The sequence below is a fragment of the Crocuta crocuta genome, unplaced genomic scaffold (assembly GCF_008692635.1).
Source record: "Crocuta crocuta isolate KB4526 unplaced genomic scaffold, BGI_CrCroc_1.0 scaffold219, whole genome shotgun sequence".
In the NCBI taxonomy this organism is placed as follows: Eukaryota; Metazoa; Chordata; class Mammalia; order Carnivora; family Hyaenidae; genus Crocuta; species Crocuta crocuta.
Genome location: NW_027551572.1, coordinates 9757214 through 9777561, shown reverse-complemented (window position 1 = coordinate 9777561; position 20348 = coordinate 9757214).

Below are 20348 nucleotides of genomic sequence, written 5' to 3'. Positions count from 1 at the left end.
TAAGGATAAATCATCAGTTTGCCTCACCCTGAAACTAGGAAACTTGTTAAAATAAATTTAAACTCACTCCAAAACTTAAATCAACATAACATAGCAGTGTTTGAAGACACAGTATCTCCTCATTGGCAGAGATTCAGAGTTGATGAGAGACTGAAATAATAGGGTTTTTTTGGTTTGTGCTAAGGGAGATAACACTGATAGTAAAGAATATACTATGCCCATGGGTAAAAATGACCAGGAGAAATGAACTGTTCCAGATATTGGGTGTCAATTGAAAGAAAAGCTCCAATTCCTCTCTGTTTCTCTGCACAGTGAAGTAGTATAACTTGTAAAAGTAAAGATCTGCCCCCTATTCAAGTTCTATTACCAAGTTTGGTTTGTCACTTTTTAAAAGCAGGAATAAAATTTTTGACTACTTTTTTTTGTTGTTGTTAACATTTTATTTATTTTTTGAGAGAGCATGGGTGGAGGAGGGGCAGAAAGAGACAGGGACAGAGTATCAAAGCAGACTCTGAGTTGACAGGCTGACAGCAGCAAGCCAGATGTGGGGCTTCAACTCATAAACCGTGAGATCATGACCTGAGCCACAGTCAGACACTCAACTGACTGAGCCACCAAGATGCCCCTTTTGACTACTTTTTGACACATGCAGATTTTTTTTTTAAGATTTCTCCATGTCATAGAGATTATGTGAAAACATGAACCAAAGTCCTTAGTATTGGACCAGGGAATCCAAAATCCAGCAAGTCCAAAAGGCAAAGGTGAGCCCCAAAATGGAAGGAGAATTGCAAGAGCCAGGGACTGGGCATACATGCAAGAGAAATAGAGCAAAATTAAAGGCAAAGGAGAATGTGCCCTCAAAATTTCAGTTAGGTGTCTATGGCTTGATGCATGGATGAACCAGACTGGCTCAAAGATACTGAGATGGGACTGATCCCAAGCAAACTTTTGAGGAAGAAACAGGGATCTGCTGGGGGCACTGTCTATATTCAACCCCTTTCATCATTGTAGTCAGGGAAACAGACTCATCAGCGCCATATGGATTCACTTTTTCTCCCTGACTGATGGTTCTTTTGCTTCCCACACAGGCTAATTTAGACTGGAAAGAATCTATAATGTGGGAGGTCTTTATTACTAAAAATTAGATCCAATAAAATGCAGATGGCCTGACGGTATCCACAAACAAGCTGTCTTTGAATAAATAACCAACTGGAGAAAATGTATTTATGCATCTGTATTAGAACAACTGGCAGATTTAAAACTGAAGATCTGTTTAAGATCACAATTAAGGAAAATACAAGAAAACAAGCCACTGGAATTTTTAAGGATGAGGCTATAAAACAAAAGTGCTAGGGAACCCATATGTTACTATAAGGATAATCACACAATTATTTAAAATAAAATATTAACGCATGCTATTAACATCGTTTGCCCTAATGAAATCACTTTTCTTGCAAAACTGTTCCATCATGAGAATATTTCCATGTCTCGGATCTAGATTTTGCATTACTATATTGAATAGGAAATATACAGCTATTGTGATGAATATATACTTTATTAACATTGAAATACTAAGGCATTTTATCTGCATTTCATTTTTCTCTGACAGAATGTTAATGTTTTAAATGTAAATATTTTCTTTTTTGAAAAATGCCTGCAAGATAAAGTTTTGGCTGAGATCCCTTCAAGATTATATTACTTATTTGACAATGATATAACAAATGCAGGCCTTTTATTCAAATTAGACCATCCTCCTACCCTCACCAACAGAATTAATTATGGATGATTCTATCAATCCAAATAAAGTGTAAATGCAATTAAAAACACTAAGGTAACCATGTTGCACCCCAGAACTTTTTGTTCATCTGTTAATAGTTTTTACTTCCCTAAAAATAGTGGAGGGGCACCTAGGTGGCTCAGTCAGTTAAGCATCAACTTCAGCTCAGATCATAATTTCACCATTTGTGAGTTTGAACCCCATGTCCATCTCTGCACTCATAGGGCATGATCTTCTGTCTTCATCTTTCTCTGCCCTTCCCCCATGCTTGCTTGCATTCTCTCTCTCAAAAGTAAATAAATATTTTTTAAAAAATAAAAATAACGGAACTGTAGACAACTACAAGCGATCTAACATATCAGGTTTGCAAAGATATTTTTTAAAGGGTATGGAAATGTGGCAGCCATTCGTCCTTATATCTCTCAACTCTTCTTTCATCCATTTTGCTTAATTCCTAAGAAATCATGATTGATCTTGAACTCAGTTCTTACCATTTTCTCACTTTCTGGTCCCAGCCTCTTGCATTTTAGGCTAGCACACCCTCAAATGAACTACAGGCATATTGACTACAACACTACACTTTGGGAAATACCTGCACTATTGATTACAGTGGGCCTAGATTCTTCAAATATTAAGCAGTTTTCAACAGAAATTAAAATGCCCAATTTCTGCCTAATTTGGCAGAATGTGTACGTTGTCTCATTTTCTTTATTTTTTTTAATTTTTTTTTATGTTGTATTTATTTCTAGGAGAGAGAGAGAGAGACAGCGTGAGCAGGGGAGGGTCAGAGAGAGAGGGAGTCACAGACTGAAACAGGCTCCAGGCTCTAAGCTGGCAGTCAGCACAGAGCCCGACGCGAGGCTCAAACCCACGAACCGCGAGATCATGACCTAAGCGAAAGTCCGGCGCTTAACCAACTAAGCCACCCAGGCGCCCCAAGTTGTCTCATTTTCATAGCCTTATGTTTTTATTGGGAACTGAGTCTTTTAACCATATCTAGTGAGGGTGCTTTTCACTGGTCGTTGATAAATGTCTTATCTACCATTACAGGAACTAAATTAATTAGGACTTTCCTGGCGGCAAGTTACAAAGACACAATTAAAACTAGCTAAGCAAGTTTAAGTTTATTGCCTCATAGTAGTGGAAAATACACCAGAGTAATTCACAAAACTGAATGAAAAGTTCTAGGAACCAAGATATCAGCTCTGTGTCTCTCCTTCCACTTCTCATATCTGTTCAGCGTTATTCTTTTTAGCTGAAGACACACCTTCTCCCAGCTGGCAGGACAAACAGCTGCCCAGATAGCACCAATTTCACATCTTCTTACATTGGCAGCCCCAACTTCCATAAATTAATAATCCCAGAGAAGAATTATAATCACTTGGATGTTGTCACCTCTGAATGAAATACTTTGTGCAAGTGAATGGGTTCCATGATAGACCAGGCAAAAGAGGACTAGAATCTGTTACAAAGGAAAATGAAAGAAAAGATGCCAGGCAAACCAATGCCATAGTACCACAGTCCACAAAGAAGAATCAAGAGTGCTGTAGTGGGGCTACTACTGGTTTTAAAACTACAAAGTCACTTAAGCTCTTTAATATGTTTCATTTCCATAAATGGGGTCATAAAATGTAATGATGCCTTGACTACCTCCCCTAGAGTTGGGGAGGGGGAGAGAAATTCAGATGATTGTGTTAACTAAGAGGAAAAGCTGAGGATGCCTTCAACAGAATTATTATGTTTATTATTTATATAGATATTTATTATATTATATATATTATGAAAGTAGTTACTTTCACATAAATGTAGTGAGCTAACTTAACCCTAAATCACTACAGCAATAAACTTGCAGGGTTTTTTTTTTTAAGTTTATTTATTTCTTTTTGAGAGAGAGAGAGAGAGAGAGAGAGAGAGAAGCAGGCTCTGCACTGTCAGCCCAGAGCCCAATGCAGAGCTCAAACTCACAAACCGTGAGATCATGACCTGAGCCAAAGTCAGACACTTAACACAGAGCCACCTAAGCACCCCAACTTGCAGGTTTTCGAAACAAAAAAGAAAACCACTTACACAATGGTCTTATCCCATTGTGAATATATTGCCCTTCCAGAGCTGGCTAACAAGGATATATTCCTTCTGAAGCTATAAATAATATGTGTGAATTAACAATCTGGAGAATATGAATGATGCTATGTTAAGTAAAAAAAGCAGAATTTAAAAAGTACTTTATGGGGTGCCAAGGGTGACTCAGTCTGTTAAGTATCCCACTCTTGATTTTGGCTCAGGTCATGATCTCATGGGTGTGTGAGTTCCAGCTCCGCATCCGGCTCTGTACTGACAGCTCAGAGCCTAGAGCCTACTTCAGATTCTGTGTCTCCCTCTCTCTCTCTCTGCCCCTCTTCCTCTCATGCTCCGTCTCTGTCTGTCTGTCTCTCTCTCTCTCTTTCTCTCTCTCTGTCTCTCTCAAAAATAAATAAACATTAAAAATTATAATTAAAAATATTATGGAGATCAAAAAGTCTAGAAAACACTAATTAATCCAAATTAAATAAGTTTCTTTACTATAAGACATCTTAGAATTATAGGGACACCTGGGTGGCTCAGTCAGTTAAGCATCCAACTTCGGCTCAGGTCATGATCTCACAATTTGTGGGTTCGAGCCCTGCATCGGGCTCTGTGCTGACAGCTAGCTCAGAGCCTGGGGACTGTTTCAGATTCTGTACCTCCCTCTCTCTCTGACCCTCCCCTGCTCATGCTGTCTCTCTCTCTCCCAGAAATAAATAAAACATTTAAAAAAAATTAAAACTTCATAGAACTATAAACATGCTCCTAAGAATTATGAGCTTCCATAATAGAGAACGGTATGCAGATTTCTACACTTTTCTTTTTCCAACTAACCTAAAGTTTCCTTAACCAATCTCTCCAAAAGAGTTTCTCAAGATGAGATGCATCTTGTAATACACTTTGGAATTTTAGACCACTCCATAAACCAGCTTTCCTTCGCCTCCTCTCTGCCCTCAAAGTCAAACACAGAATCTAGGAACTTTATTTTTATTTTACAGGAAACAGACCTTTCAACTTTGGACAATTGCCACAAAGTACTGCTAGTATTGTCACTAGCATGTCACTGAACAGCATACTGAAAGCCACTCTAAAGCAGGCGCCAAGAGCTGGAGACCGTGGAAGGGTGTGCTGAGGAAGAGAGGGGCTCTGTGGAAAGCAGGAGGGAGAACAAGGAGCCATTTGAGTCAAAAGGCCCAGGAGTTTCTGGAAACTCACAGGCAATCTGGCAGCACAGTTCCCAAGAGGTCTGACTAAGGATCAGAAAGACTCTGTAGTTCTCAGAAGAAAATCCCCAACCCTAGGAGTCCAGAAGCTGCAGGCTCTTTCCAGAAAGGAGGAGCTCCTGCCAGGGCCTTTCCAGACTAACCCTATAGGTGAGTAACAGCCTGGCGGGCAGGGTGGGGACAAGGCTGAATGGGATTCTATGTCTCAAACAAAACATCCTAAACATTCCAAACACTCTAAATGAAATTTTTAATTGAAATTTTTTACTGAAAAGTCTCTCCTCAAGAAGTACTCTGTCAGCACAGGAGAAAGTGCTTCTCTCCATGAAACTTTAGAAGAAATTATAATGACAGTGGGAGATAGATAGCAAAGAATTGGATGGGTTTATCATAAATCTGTTCATTGAGATGTTGCATTCATTTAAATAGAAGTCATATAAAGTAATAAAAAATCTTTTGCGTGACATTTTCTAGTATAGAGGATGACAATTGCTTGATTATCAAATAATAATGCAGATAGATAGATAGATAGATCGATAGATAGATAGATAGAGTCAGATTTATCAGTGCCTGCCTCATGGAACCTCACCCAGTTTCAGGTCCTAAATTTGCTCCAGTTCTGACCAAGTCTGAACCAAACCTGGTAACATATTGGAAACCTTACTCCTATCATACATTGGGTCTGGAATTAGTCTTGTTATTCTAAGTCTGGCATCCAGGGCACCTATACTTCAAACCCTGACCTTCATCTTCCCTGCTCCCTATATTATAGCTTCATGCATGCCTAATCTGCATTATAGGACTTCTTTCCCAATTTATTTGGTAATCCATTTTTCTCCTAGATATACATCTGGTCCTAAACTCAAGCCCTTTTTTTCTTTTTTAATGTTTTCAATTTATTTTTGAGAGAGAGAGGGCATGAACAGGGGAGAAGCAGAGAAGTGGGAAAGAGGATCCAGGCTCTTCACTGACAGCAGCGAGCCCCCTGAGGGGCTTAAACCACGAGATCATGACCTGAGCTGAAGTGAGATGCTCACCCAACTGAGCCACCCAGACGCCCCTAACCTCAAGCCCTTTTGACTGGGGTCTTGACAGTCACCCTAGTCCTTGTCAGTAGCTAACCTTGGCACCCTCCCACACCATCATTACCCTTCTGCTGGGATCTTGCTTCCAACTGGACAGAAGTCTCACAGCCACTATTCTTTCACTATTTCACTTAAATTATCACCATTTCATAGAGATCCCTGCCATAAGGCCTCACCCCAGATATCTGACGTTTTTAATATAGGCACAAATCAATTAGGATGAAAGTTCATACCAGTTCCCTGGGCATCATGATTTGTAATGCTGTCAGCTCCTAACCATCAGTCTTAGCCCTGCTTATGCCCAAATAGCTCCCCTCTCCCAGCAATCTTCCCAGCATGAGGCCCCAAAATACTTTTTACAAATTTAACAACTTGTTCTTTTCTTATGTTCTTAATCTCTTCTTTGAAGTCTATAGTTGTATAAATCAGATATTTTGTACTATCTAACCAATTTTTCCATTAATTGAACTTCTTGGGGTCTAATCATGCCATATGGTATATTTGCTGACCTTCACTCATAGTAGATTATTTCCCTGTGTATTCTGTGATTTTAATCTGTGAATCTTTCTCTGTGGAAATTATGTGCAAGTATGATTAAAAGTATACCCCTCCAGAAAGGTTTTTCGTTTGCTTCTACCAAGCACTTCAGAAGTAATACCAGCATAGCCTACACCTCATTATTTTTTGGTTGATTTCTCAGTGTGGGAAAGTTCCTGGGCCTCTACAGATAGTGTAAATTCAAATGACAAATCTATTGAGGACTTGTGGTTACAAATTTGAAGTGGATATGACTTTAGTCCACCCAGAATACAAATGAAAATCATCCAACTGCTGGTTGCCTCCTTGTGTTGGTTGATTTTTGCTAGCTTGCCCTTTCTCTGAGGCCACAACCTTTGGGGGCTTGAGCATTGTGGGGATGTCTAACTTAACACTGGCCCAAGGCCTCTCGTGTTCTTGCATGGGAAACAAACCCAAGGCTCTAGGCTAACAAGACCAATAAACTCTCCAGGACAATCATAGCATTATCTTCCACCACCCTGTTTTGGCTCTCAATTCAGTCTTCACTTTTGGTGTATGGGGATGTTTTATTTTACCCTGATTTCAGATGGCTTATGAGAGATGTTTTCAGGTTGTTTAATCCCCAATTTTTCTGGAAATAGAAGTGTCAGTGTGCCTTTTTTTTACAATGAAAAATTCAATTAGTTACTCTATCAGTATAATTATATATCATTAATATGACTTTTATATAAACAAAAACTGCCTTCAAGAAAAACAATAGAAGGCCTTACAATGATGTATTTGAGGGAATATCTTATTGTCATTTATATATTTGTTATAAATCAGAAAGCCTAGAAAATAATTTCTGCTCTGTGAAATAACAAAATAGCATTCATTTACTGTTATCTTTTTGCATGTTCTTTGCATACCCACTGCCACTCTGGGTTAGGCCATTTTCTCATGAAATTTATGAAATAGACTCTTAATTGATTTCCACATTTCCAGTCTGTCTCAGCTCCAGATCATGCCACAGATAGCCATCAATTAATCTTCCTAAAAATGCTGCATTTGCAGTAACATTCTTTTTATATATCTCTGATACTTCTCTACTCAGACATTTACCCACTATCCCTCTGTACCCTTTTTATTCTTGCTTTTGTTCATAATTTTTCTCTCATCTAGAAGGCCTTTCTTCCTTTTCTCTGTCTTTCCAACTCCTGCCCACTCTTAAGGTTCTGTATAAATCTTCCATCTTGAGAAGTTCTCTTACCTACCCCCCTGGAAGCAATCTTGGCCTCCCTAGCACCCAATTAAGTGACTAGCATCTGAAATATTCACTTAGCATTTATCATATGGAACAGAGAATTCTCAATTTTCGAACAAGTGTGTTCCAAAAGTAGCTTTATAAATTGGCTGCTTAAAATACTAAGGACAATTTCCCTCAGAAGTTAGATTGTAAATACTGGTTCGGTTTTGAAGCTAGCTCTCAGACCTCTGTTCAGCCCCTGAGGAAACTGAACCAAAGTACTAAATAGTAACAATTCAAGAATCTGTGGGTCAAACTTTATACTATCTAGAAAAAGCAAAAGAATGAATATTAATATATTCCTCCCTTTTGGTAAAGCAATAATGTCCACTATCAGGCAACTTTCACCTCAATTTAACAAATATTTATAGGACAGTTATTAAGTGCCAGGGACAGTAGAAATACAGTAATGAAGACAGACACAGCCCTTGGCCTCATAACAGTCTCCTATCCCTACCCCTTTACGTATTAAATCTTCCCCCATCTCAACGTGCACTTCTTCCAGGGCCCAAAGTTTCTGATCCTGCAACTGGGTTGTTGGAAATAAGTGCCATTCACTGATGTGGGAATTACCAAGGAAAGGATGGCTTTGCTTGCTTTGGAGTTTTTTTGGTGGCTCGCTTTTTGTGATACTAGTGGCAATGAATATGGTTTCTACTATTGTTATATTTTGTTTGGAGAGAGATGGTGTTTTTAATAACATGGAGGACATTTTATTTTATTTTTTAATTAAAGTTAACTAATATGAGAGAAGATTATGTATTCTATTGGAACTTAAAGTTTGGTATGCTATAGGACACCATGTAGAGATCTGCAGAGTGAAAAAGAAAGGAAATCCTGTCTTAGAACTTAATGGGGATAAGAAGCGACCTGGACTAGAGATAGAGATTTAGATTCATCAGTGATTCATTCTCATCATAAGTATGAGTAAGATCATTTTTTGTAAGTATAGGCTGCTTGAAGGTTTATTTTTTAAAGTGCTAAATTGGCAGTATCATCTTATATTTTATTTTGTTTTTTTCCTCGAGGGCATTCTACAACAGCAACTAGTATGCTCCCCTAGGGCTAGAACCTTTCCAGTCTAGCTTTATGCCTCATAAAGACTCTCATACTATATGGATTCAGTAAATATTTGCCGATTGTTCCACTGTGTCAATGTTAGATTCTGAGACACGTCAATAATTTCCCTAGGGTTAATAAAAGTAATTGTAAACAGTTGGATAGTCTGATGTACCACAGGCTGGCTAAATATAGCAATAATAGCTACCACATTTGCTAAAATAACAGCTAAGCTGCTATACACAATTTGGGATTAAAGACTCATTAAATAATAATGCAATTCTTTCCAGCCAAACTATCCGGCTTATTCTTCCAAGACAGGCATTGAATATTTCTGTTCCCATGTTTATGATGACTCCATTTATCTTACCCGGAAAGATTTTATCACTTTTTCCCATAGGTCCACCTTCTTCTACCTTGTTAACCTTTCTCAAGTCCTGTCTGTAAAGGCCTTCCTAAACACTCCGGCCCTGAGTTATCAGCACCACCCAGTACACATCACCCTGCTTCCTTAATTTTATCTATGTAGCCTATCTTCCCAGCCAGATTGAAGAGGAGTTTTTTAAACCTTTTGGTATCCCCCCCACCTTGCCTAGCCCAATATGGTGAAATAATAGCTATAATAATTACTCGTTATTGGTGATGATTGAAGGATAGTTATCAAATAAGTCATAGGATCATAGAATATTAGAATTTGAAGGAAACATTGGCAATTCCATGGTGTCAGTCTAACATCTAACAGACATTGTGCATTTGTCCTCAAATTGACTACATAAGCTAATTAGAGGTTCCCAGCTAGGATTTCCAAGACAACTGCTAAACTGAGGTCCTCTGATGGGGAAGTAGGTCAAAAAACAATCCAGTCTAACTCAGTATTCTTGTTTTGGAAATGATGAAACATAGTTCCAAAAAGCCAAAATTATTTTTCCAAGGTTGCACAACTGGCTAGTGATTTTATCAAGTTTATCTAGGTAAACCTAGTTTACTGATCCCTGAAGGTTTTTGCATAACGCCAAAGTATTTGGAGACTGGTACGTTAGCTATATTACCTATATAAAGGACATACATACTTGACAACTCTCCCTTTCTGCTTTCAATAATGGTATTTTGAGTTCAAAATCTATTGAATAATTGAACCAGACAGTAATTGGATAAAAATAGTCTTTTCAGTTAACCAAAATAACTTTGAACTTAAAAATGTTCTTTATAGTTATTACCACTGAAACTCAACTCCGAATGGAGTAAAGTAGGAGAAAACTTCCAGAATGTAACTGCTTCCACTATTTTATCCTTCCTACCAACTCCCACAGGTCAAGGATATTATGAATTACTAAATCCTCCAAGATACTTCTATAATGTAAATATGGCTTCTTTGGTGTTGCAAAATTACCATGCTTCATTTTGTTTTGAACATCCTAGATAGAGTTCAACCAGTAGTCTTAAAATATAGGAAACTCTAAAAATGGAGTAAGCTATAACATGGTCAATACTTCAAAAAGAGAGTTTATTAACTAAATAAGCATATTTAGCTTCCATTGCATCCTCTCAAAAGTCTGCAATGGGAATAATCAATGCCAAAATTTAAAGAGCTATTCATTTCATATCTATGCTTATTAAAAATCTGGAGTATTGAACATATGCAGAAATCTTCAACAAAATATTAGCAAACTGAATTGATGGATCATGAGGATAAAATGGATCATGATGGCTAAAAATCATATGATCATTTCATTAAATGAAGAAAAAACATTTGATAAAATACGACATCCACTTATAATAAGAACTCTCAGCAAAGTGGGTATTGAGGGAACATGCTTTAACATATTAAAGGGTATGACAAGCCCACAGCTAATATCACATTCAGTGGTAAAAACGGAAAAGTTTTTCTCTAAGATCAGGAACAAAATAAGGATGTATACCCTTGCCACTTTTATTCAACACAGTGTTGGAAGTCCTAGATAGAACAATTAAGCAGGAAAAAGAAATAAAAGACATCCAAATTAGATGGGGCGCCTGGGTGGCTCAGTCAGTTAAGCATCCAGTTTCGGCTCAGGCCGTGATCTTGTGGTTGGTGTGTCTGAGCCGGGCATTGGGTGAGAGCTTGAGTCCCACTTTGGGTGAGCTAGTGCCCTGCTTCCAGTGAGCTCAAGCCCCACTTTAGGCTCTGCGCTGTTAGCTTGTGATTCTCTTTTCTCCCTCTATCTCTCTGCCCCTCACTCACTCTCACCCTCTCTAATCTCAAAAGCTAATTAGTTAATTAATTAATTAAAAGTAAAATAAAATGTCCTCCATATTATTTTTTAAAAAAAAAAGACATCCAAATTGGGAAGGAAGAAGTAAAACTCACACTATTTGCAAACAACATGATTTTATATACAGAAAACCTTAAAAGACTGCCAAAAACTATTAGAATAAACAAATTCAGTAAAGTCACAGAGATCAATACACAAAAAATCTGTTATGTTTCTATGCAATAACAACAAACCATTAGAAAGAGAAATTAAAAAAAAAACGCATTTACAATTGCAACAAAGGAATAAAATACCAAAAAAGAAATAAAGAAATAAAGGAAGAATAAATACCTAGAAATAAATTTAACCAAGGAGGTAAAAGACTTGTACACAGAAAACTATAAGATATCAATTAAAGAAATTGAAGAAGATACAAACAAATGAGAAGGTATTCCATGCTCATGGATTGGAAGAATTAGTATTGTTACCTAAAGCAATCTACAGAGTCAATGTAATTCCTATCAAAATTCCAATCACATTTCTCACAGAAATAGAACAAATAATCCCAAAATTTGTATAAAACCATAAAAGACACTGCATAGCCAAAGTAAACTTGAGAAACAAGAACAAAGCTGGAGGCATCTCACTCCTTGATTACAAACAAAATTAAAAAGCTATAGTGTAGTGATTAAAACAGAATGGTATTGGCGTAAAACCAGACACATAAATCAGTGGAATAGAAAAGAGAGTCCAGAAATAAATCCACAAATCTCTTCAATAAATTGTGTTGGGAAAACTAGACAGACACCTGCAAAGGAATAAAACTGGACCACTATCTTATATTGTACACAAAAACTGACTCCAAATGGATTAAACACTTGAGTTTAAGGCCTAAAACTATAAAACTCCTAGGAGAAAACTGAAGCGGTAAGCTCCTTGACATTGATCTTAGAGATGATTTTTTGAGATTTGACTCCAAAGGCAGAGGCAAGAAAAGCAAAAGTAAACAAATGGAACTACATTAAACTAAAAAGCTTCTGCACAGCAAACAATCAACAAATTAAAAGGCATCCTACCAACTGGAAGAAGATATTTGCAAATCATGTATCTGATAAGGGATTAAAATCCAAAATATATAGAGAACTTACACAACTCAGTAACAATTAAAAAACAAATCTGATTAAAAAATAGGCAGAAGATCTGGATACACATTTTTTCAAGGAAGATACACAGATGGCCAACAAGTACATGAAAAGATGCTCAATATCACCAATCATCAGGGAAATGCTAATCAAAACCACAATGAGATATTATCTCACACCAGTCAGAATGGCTATTACCAAAAAGACAAGAAATAGCAAGTGTTAACGAAGATGTGGAGAAAAGGGAACCCACACTGTTGGTGGGAATGTGAATTGGTGCAGCCACTGTGGAAAACAGTATGGAGGTTCCTCAAAGAAATAAAAACAGAACTGACATATTATCCCGCAATTTCACTTCTGAGTATTTATCCAAAGAAAACAAAAAACACTAATATGAAAAGATATATGCATCCTTATACTCATTGCAGCATTATTTACAATAACCAAGATATAGAAACAACCTAAGTGTACATTGATGGATGAATGGATAAAGATTTGGTATATATATTACATATATATTAATATATATACACAATGGAATACTAGTCAGCTATAAAAAAAAAAGAAAGAAAGAAATCTTGCCATTTGCCACAATATGGATAGTTCAGAGTATTATACTAAGTGAATTAATTATACTAAGTGAAATAATCAGAACTAAGTATTATACTAAGTGAAATAAGTCAGATAGAGAAAGCCAAATACCATACAATTTGGCTTACGTGTGGAAAATAAAAAACTAAACTAAACAATGAATACAGTGGTGGTTGCCAGAGGGAAGTTGAGTTGGGAAGTGGACAAAATGGACAAAGGGGCCAAGAGTGTAGACTTCCAGTTATAAAATAATTTAGTCATGGGAGTAATGTACAGCATGGTGACTATAGCCAATAACATGATATTGCATATTTGAAAGTCGCTAAGAGAGTAAATGTTGGAAGTTCTCATCACAAGAAAAACAATTTGTAACTATGTATGGTGATGGATAGTGACTAGACTTATTGTGATCATTTTGCTATTATACAAATGTCAAATCATTGTCTTATACACCCAAAACTAATGTTGTAAGTCAATTATACTTCAGAAAAATAAAAAGAATTTTCTACTTCAGTAAGAAAGAAGTACCATTTAATAGAAGAATTCGTTTTCTTGCTCTTTCCCTTCCCCCATCTTTTAAAATGACAATTAAAAAAAGAAGTATAAATTTTACTTTTCAGACAATTTATTCAGTCTTGCTATTGTTATATCTCCAGGGACTAGATTTACATTTTGAAAAAATACCATGATGTACAAATGTGCATACTATACTCAGCCAATATATCATAAGATACTATATAGTAACATCTGGGAATATTAAACTTTGCCTTTACTGGCAACTCAATTGGCATCTTTAATTTATAGTGCAGATGTTTTATACTGATGTGTTTTGGAAATATTTGAAGTATTCTCAAGACAGTATTCTGAGGTTTCTGCAGTGGTCCACTTTAGTCTTTTGAAGTTCTCTGTACAATAGGATACATGCATAGATTTTCCAAAACATGCTTTGGTGGGGATAAAGAAGAAGAAGAAGAAAAGTTCAAGTAGGCATTATACAAAGCTTCCCTGAGTAGTCTGTCCCTAATTCCTTTTTGGCACCGTTGTTTTGGCAGTCAGTGAGGTTTACGATACCCATCCGATAAAACTGTTCCTGTTTCCAGACTGCTTTGTGGAATCTAAATCATTTTAACGCCTTATATTTATGAAACACTTTTATTTCTAAAGTACAGATATGAAATTTTAATTTTACCTCTGAGCACATCATATTTTGGTTGTGCATTAACCAGAGGGTGATGCCCCATGATAGCAATTATTGTCCGTGTGTGTGTGTGTGTGTGTGTGTGTGTGTGTGTGAGGAGACGGCTGATGAATCTGATGTGTGATGACGAGTCCCTTCCACGATGTTGCCCTTGAACAGAGTTCTTTCATTCGGGTCCTTGGCCTTTTCTCCTAGAGCTGGCTCCTATTCACACACCCAGCTTCTCAACTTGAGCACAGTCTGGCTTTTGTTTAAACGGAGCTGACTTTAACCATCTGTTGCTAGTGTTTGCCAGTGGTCCACCACTGTGCCACATGCTTAAAACGTGGACTTTGGAACTTCTTAAAGCAGAGTTTACATCTCCCCTATGTCAGTGTAATGTAATTAGCACATAGAAAGCACAAAGACTTTGAAGCCACATATGCTCAGGTATGTGAGCCCTGGGTCCATTATTTACTACCTCTGTGACTTTGGCTAAGAACGCTTATGGGCTCCCAGTTTTCCTTCTTCTATGATAGAGACAACAAACAATACTTTCATGATTAGGCTGTAGTGAGGATTAAATTAGAGGAGGTGAGTAGAACACTTTCCCACAGTGTCAGATCCCTATTAGGGTATGCAATTGATGTTCTCTGACTGACTTGGATTAGCAGTATTAAAATGCACACTGCTTCAATTCCTTTTTTATTGTGGTAAAAAATATATAACACAAAATTTACCATTTTAACCATTTTTAAAATTTTTTTAATGTTATTTTTGAGAGAGAGTGCACGTGCGAGTGGGAGAGGGGCAGAGAGAGAGAGAGAGACAGAATCTGAAGCAGGCTCCAGAATCTGTGCTGACAGCTCAGAGCCTGACACAGGGCTCAAACTCACAGCCTGAAAGATCATGACCTGAGCTGAAGTCAGACGTTTAACTGACTGAGACACCCAGGTGCCCCCATTTTAACCATTTTTAAATACAGTTCAGTGGCATGAAATACATTCACCACCACCAGCATTCATCTCCAGGACTTTTCCATCTTCCCAAACTGACACTCTCTGCCCATTAAACATTAGCTCCTCTCCATCTCCCCCAGGGCCCTTGCAACCACCGTGCTACTTTCTGTTTTTATGACTTTGACTACTCCAAGTATCTCATATAACTGGACTTATTATAATATTCATCTTTTTCTTCATTTCTTATAAATTAGCTGCTATTTGGGACTTTGTTATTGATTACCTTGTCTCAGCATTAAATTATTAACACTACCATACTTGCATTCCATTCAAGATGCTAGGGTTTAACATAATGCACCTGTGTGTATCTGTATCTTAACTATCCATCTAATAAGAGATTCGACTAGATGGTGATGATAATGATGATGATGATGATGATGATGATGATGATGATGATGATGATGATGTATCCTTCAACTGTTATCTCCCCAGCTTTCTTTTTGCCCTCTGGAAAAGTCTTTTCCTTGTTAGCAACTTCCTGTCATCCTCAGCCTCTTCATAAAATCTGATTCATCTCTTGCCTCTGGAGAACTTAAGAACTTTCTGTGCCCCAGCCACCCAGCTATAGCCCTGTGGAGTGGAGGCTTCTCATTTTCCATCTCTCAATGAGCCTGGAGACTGTATTGACATTCTTCTAATATTTCTGTTTTGAAAAGCATTACTCTTGGGGCACCTGGGTGGCTCAATTGCTTAAGCATCCAACTCTTGATTTCTGCTCAGGTCAGGATCTCAGTGTCATGAAAGCAAGCCCCATGTCAGGCTCCAAGCTCCAAAAGCTAAATGTTAAATTTTGAGTGTATGTTCAAATGTGCACTTTCTAAGAAGAAAATTAATCACTTCCAAAACATCTGTAAATAGTTTATGACTCAAGGTAGATTACTATATCTTTAAAAGGTCAAATTTTGGAGAGTCTGGGTGGCTCAGTCCATTAAGTGTCTGACTCTTTTGATTTAGGCTCAAGTCATGATCTCACAGTTTGTGAATTGGAGCCCCACATTGGGCTCTGCACTCACAGCACAGAACCTGCCTTGGGATTCTCTCTTTCTCTCTCTCTCTCCCTCTCTGTCCCTCTCCCCACTTGTGCTCTCCTTCTCTCTCTCAAAATAAATAAATAAACATCAAAAAATAAATAAAAGGGCAATTTTTATTTTCATCTGCATTCCTTGGAAGTGCTGAACACAGTGTTAAGACATTCAAGAAAATTTTTTTGTGTTTGCATTGCATAACTAAATCCAAGTTAGTTAAATACAGTGTAATCATGATTTCAGGAATACAATTTAGTGATTCATCACTTACATATAACACCCAGTGCTCATCCCAGCAAGTGTCCTCCTTAATGCCCATCACCCATTTATCCAATCCCTCTACCCATCACCCCTCCAGCAACCCTCAGTTTGTTCTCTGTATTTAAGAGTCTCTTATGGTTTGCCTCCCTCTCTGTTTTTATCTTATTTTTACTTCCTTTCCCCTATGTTCTTCTGTTTCGTTTCTTAGATTCCACATATAAGTGAAGTTATATGATATTTGTCTTTCTCTGACTTATTTTGCCTAGCATAACATGCTCTAGTTCCAACCACGTTGTTGCAAATGGCAAGATTTCATTCTTTTTGATAGCCAAGTAATACTTCATTGTATATATATGCCACATCTTCTTTATCCATTTACCAGTTGGTGGACATTTTGTCTCTTACCATACTTTGACTATTGTCAGTAGTGCTGCTATAAACATTGGGGTGCATGTGCCCCTTCGAATCAGTATTTTTTTTTAGCCTTTGGATAAATACCTAGTAGTGCATTGCTGGGTCATAAGGTAGTTCTATTTTTAACTTTCTGAGTAACCTCCATACTGTTCTCCAGAGTGGCTGCACCAATTTGCATGCCTACCAGGAGTGCAAAAGAGATCCTCCTTCTCTGCATCCTCACCAACATCTGTTGTTGCCTGAGCTATTAATTTTAGCCATTCTGACAGGTATCTCATTGTAGTTTCGATTTGTATTGCCCTGACGACTAGTGATATTGAGCATCTTTTCATGTGTCTGTTGGCCATCTGAATGTCTGCTTTGAAAAATTGTCTATTCATGTCTTGTGCCCATTTCTGCACCTAATTATTTGTTTTTTGGGTGTTGAGTTTGATAAGTTCTTTATAGATTTTGGATACTAACCCTTTATCTAGTTGGTCACTTGCAAATATCTTCTCCCATTTCATCATTTACCTTTTAGTTTTGCTGATGTTTCCTTCACCGTGCAGAAGCTTTTTATCTTGATGAGGTCCCAATTGTTCATTTTCGCTTTTGTTTCTCTTCCCTATAGAGACATGTCAAGGAAGAAATTGCTGCAGCGAAGGTCAAAAAGGTTGTTGCCTGTTTTCTTCTTTAGGGTTTTGATGGCTTCCTGTCTTACGGTTAGGTCTTTCATCTATTTTGAGTTTATTTTTGTGTATGGTGTAAGAAAGTGGTCCAGGTTCATTCTAAATGTTTTTGTTTTGTTTATTTTTTGAGAGATACAGAGAGAGAGAAAGAGTGAGCATGAGCAGATGAGGGTCAAAGAAAGAGGGAGACAGTGGATCTGAAGCAGGCCCTGCACTGACAGCAGAGAGCCCAACGTGGGGCTTGAACTCATAAACCGTGAGATCATGACTGAGACAAAGTCAGATGCTTAACTGACCGAGACACCCAGGTGCCCCAAGAAATATTTTTGAACTGACAATGTTTTACTACTGTTAATCAGTGTTAAACTGATAATACTTTAAACTGATTGGTGATAATGGTATTTAAGAAGGCCTTTTGTAATTCCAGGGTTATAAAGTGCTTATCATTTAAGACACTTAAATGTTTTATAATTTTTAATTATTGTTGAGCTTGACCCTTAGTGACCCTCATAAGCCTGGCTGAGGTCTAATTAAAGATTTCTTTTTTTCCACCTCTTTGACATTCACAAATTACTGTATTGTTTAGCAAAATCCATCGAAGGCTTTCAATTCTTACTCTCCAGGAAAATACTGCATAATATAATATAATACAATATACTATAATATATTCAAGTTCAGATTATAAGTTATCTTGCCTTTGTAAATGGGGTAAGAATTGACTTTGAGCATGGAGTCAAGCTTGTGTGTCCTCCCCTAGTCCTTTGCTCTACCACTAGAGGAAAGCCATCTTCCTGAGCTTTAGCTTATTTACCTATAAATTCATTAGTTCCTAAAGTATGTCACAATGTATTGTCAGTATTAAGTGAATTATTATTTTTAAAAATAGTCTAAAGAAGATGAAACAATAAAGTATATAGTATTATATTTGGTCAAGGGGAATATATATTTACATATATATGTTGTATATCTAGATTGTATACTTCAAGAGATCCAAGATTCTGTAAATTATTGAAGAAATGAATGATTTCGCCACAGCTGCTTCTGATATTGGGGGGAAAACATTCTTCACTTATTAGCATCTTTCCAGAGTGACTCTCCCATCTACCTGTGCCTGCATTTGCCATCCCTCTAGTTTTCTTATTTGTCAACTCAGTCAGTGCCTACCTTGGTCTTCTAAAGGCCACGTTTGTTAAGTAAATATTATAAAAGCACATAAACACTGACTGCAACAGATGTCTCCTGAATCTCCCAAGGATAAACTGAATAGATAGGTTGGCATAGCTAACATGGAGCTGTCCGTAAATCTGCTTGGTCTGTCAAAAGGAAGAGAAGAAGAATTGTGCAGGAAGTAAAACAGTCAATGAGACAAATTAAAGGAAATAAAGAATTCTGGTGTGGTTTAAAAAGACAAGTTTAAGAACAAAATGATAAAGACCTTTAATCACATCAGAAAGTCTATAAAATTGTGTGAGTACAAGGACCCGAAAATGTTCATAATAAACCTTATCCCGTTACATAAGGAGATAAAAGGAACTACCAAACCTTCAGAAAGGTCATCTCTATCATATATGAGACAATCACGGAAATTTTAGTAATAACTGAATATTTAACAATGTTGAGGAATTCCTTGGGATTTTTTTTGATGTAATGTTATTGTGGTTATTTGTTTTTGAGTCCTTATAGAAATACATGCTGAAATATTTATAGATGAAAAGATATGATATTTGGTTTTATTCCAAAATAATTCAATGAGATGGGGGGTATAAACAAAACAAGATTGCACACGAATTGATCATTGCTGAAGCTCATTGCTGAATACGTGGAGGCTCGTTTCTCTCTACCCTTGTGTACGTTCCAACTTTTCCATTTAAAAAATGGTTTAAAATTATGAAAGAATATCATTTACATGCCCATATGACAGGGCAAGTTTCACGGGTACTGCTCCTTCTCATGATTGACAATTAAGCCCTACTATTGCAAAAAGCCCTCCCTTTGCAGATGCTGGCTCCTCCAGAGACCCTCAATGGCATTACATTAATGCAAAGACCCCCTTGGGCTGAAGAGTGGCTCTGACCAACTTAAGAACAGAATGAAATCATGATAAAGATGACTATCTTTATCCTGTAAAGAGTGTGCAGTGTGTGCCTGTAAACTGTAGTACATGTTTTAGTGTTGGTGTAGACTCACTGAATGACTACCTTTTTTAACTAGTCAGTTTTTAAGTTATTAAAATAAAATCATGTTCATAGTTTAAAAATCCAAATAGTACAGAAGATGGAGAAAAGCAAAAATTAAATTCTCTCATCATCCAATCTCATTAGATAGAACCACTTAATTAACACTCTGAGTGTCCTTCCAGAAATGTTCAACGTATACTTGCACGTGTGGTTGTAAGGGAATAGAAAGATTATTTGAATAAGCACAAAAGTTACTGGGCTTTTGGTTAATTTTATTATAAACAATTATTGGTGAACATGTAACACATCTGTATTTTGCAGCCTACTTTTACACTTATATATCTGCAAAGTTGTATATTCATAGAACTTAATCTTAGCTCTCTTGTCCCATATGATTTCCCATATCATTCTAATATAATTATTTATATTTTTATTGATAATTTGAAAATAAATCTAAACTTTTCACCTTAATATAAAAGAAAATACATTAACATAAAAACAAATTAATGGCTTATTTATTGTTTCTTTTTTAAATTTTTTTGAATGTTTATTTATTTTTGAGAGAGAGAGAGTGTGTGTAAGCAGGGGAAGGGCAGAGAGTGAGAGAGACACAGAATCTGAAGCAGGCTCCATG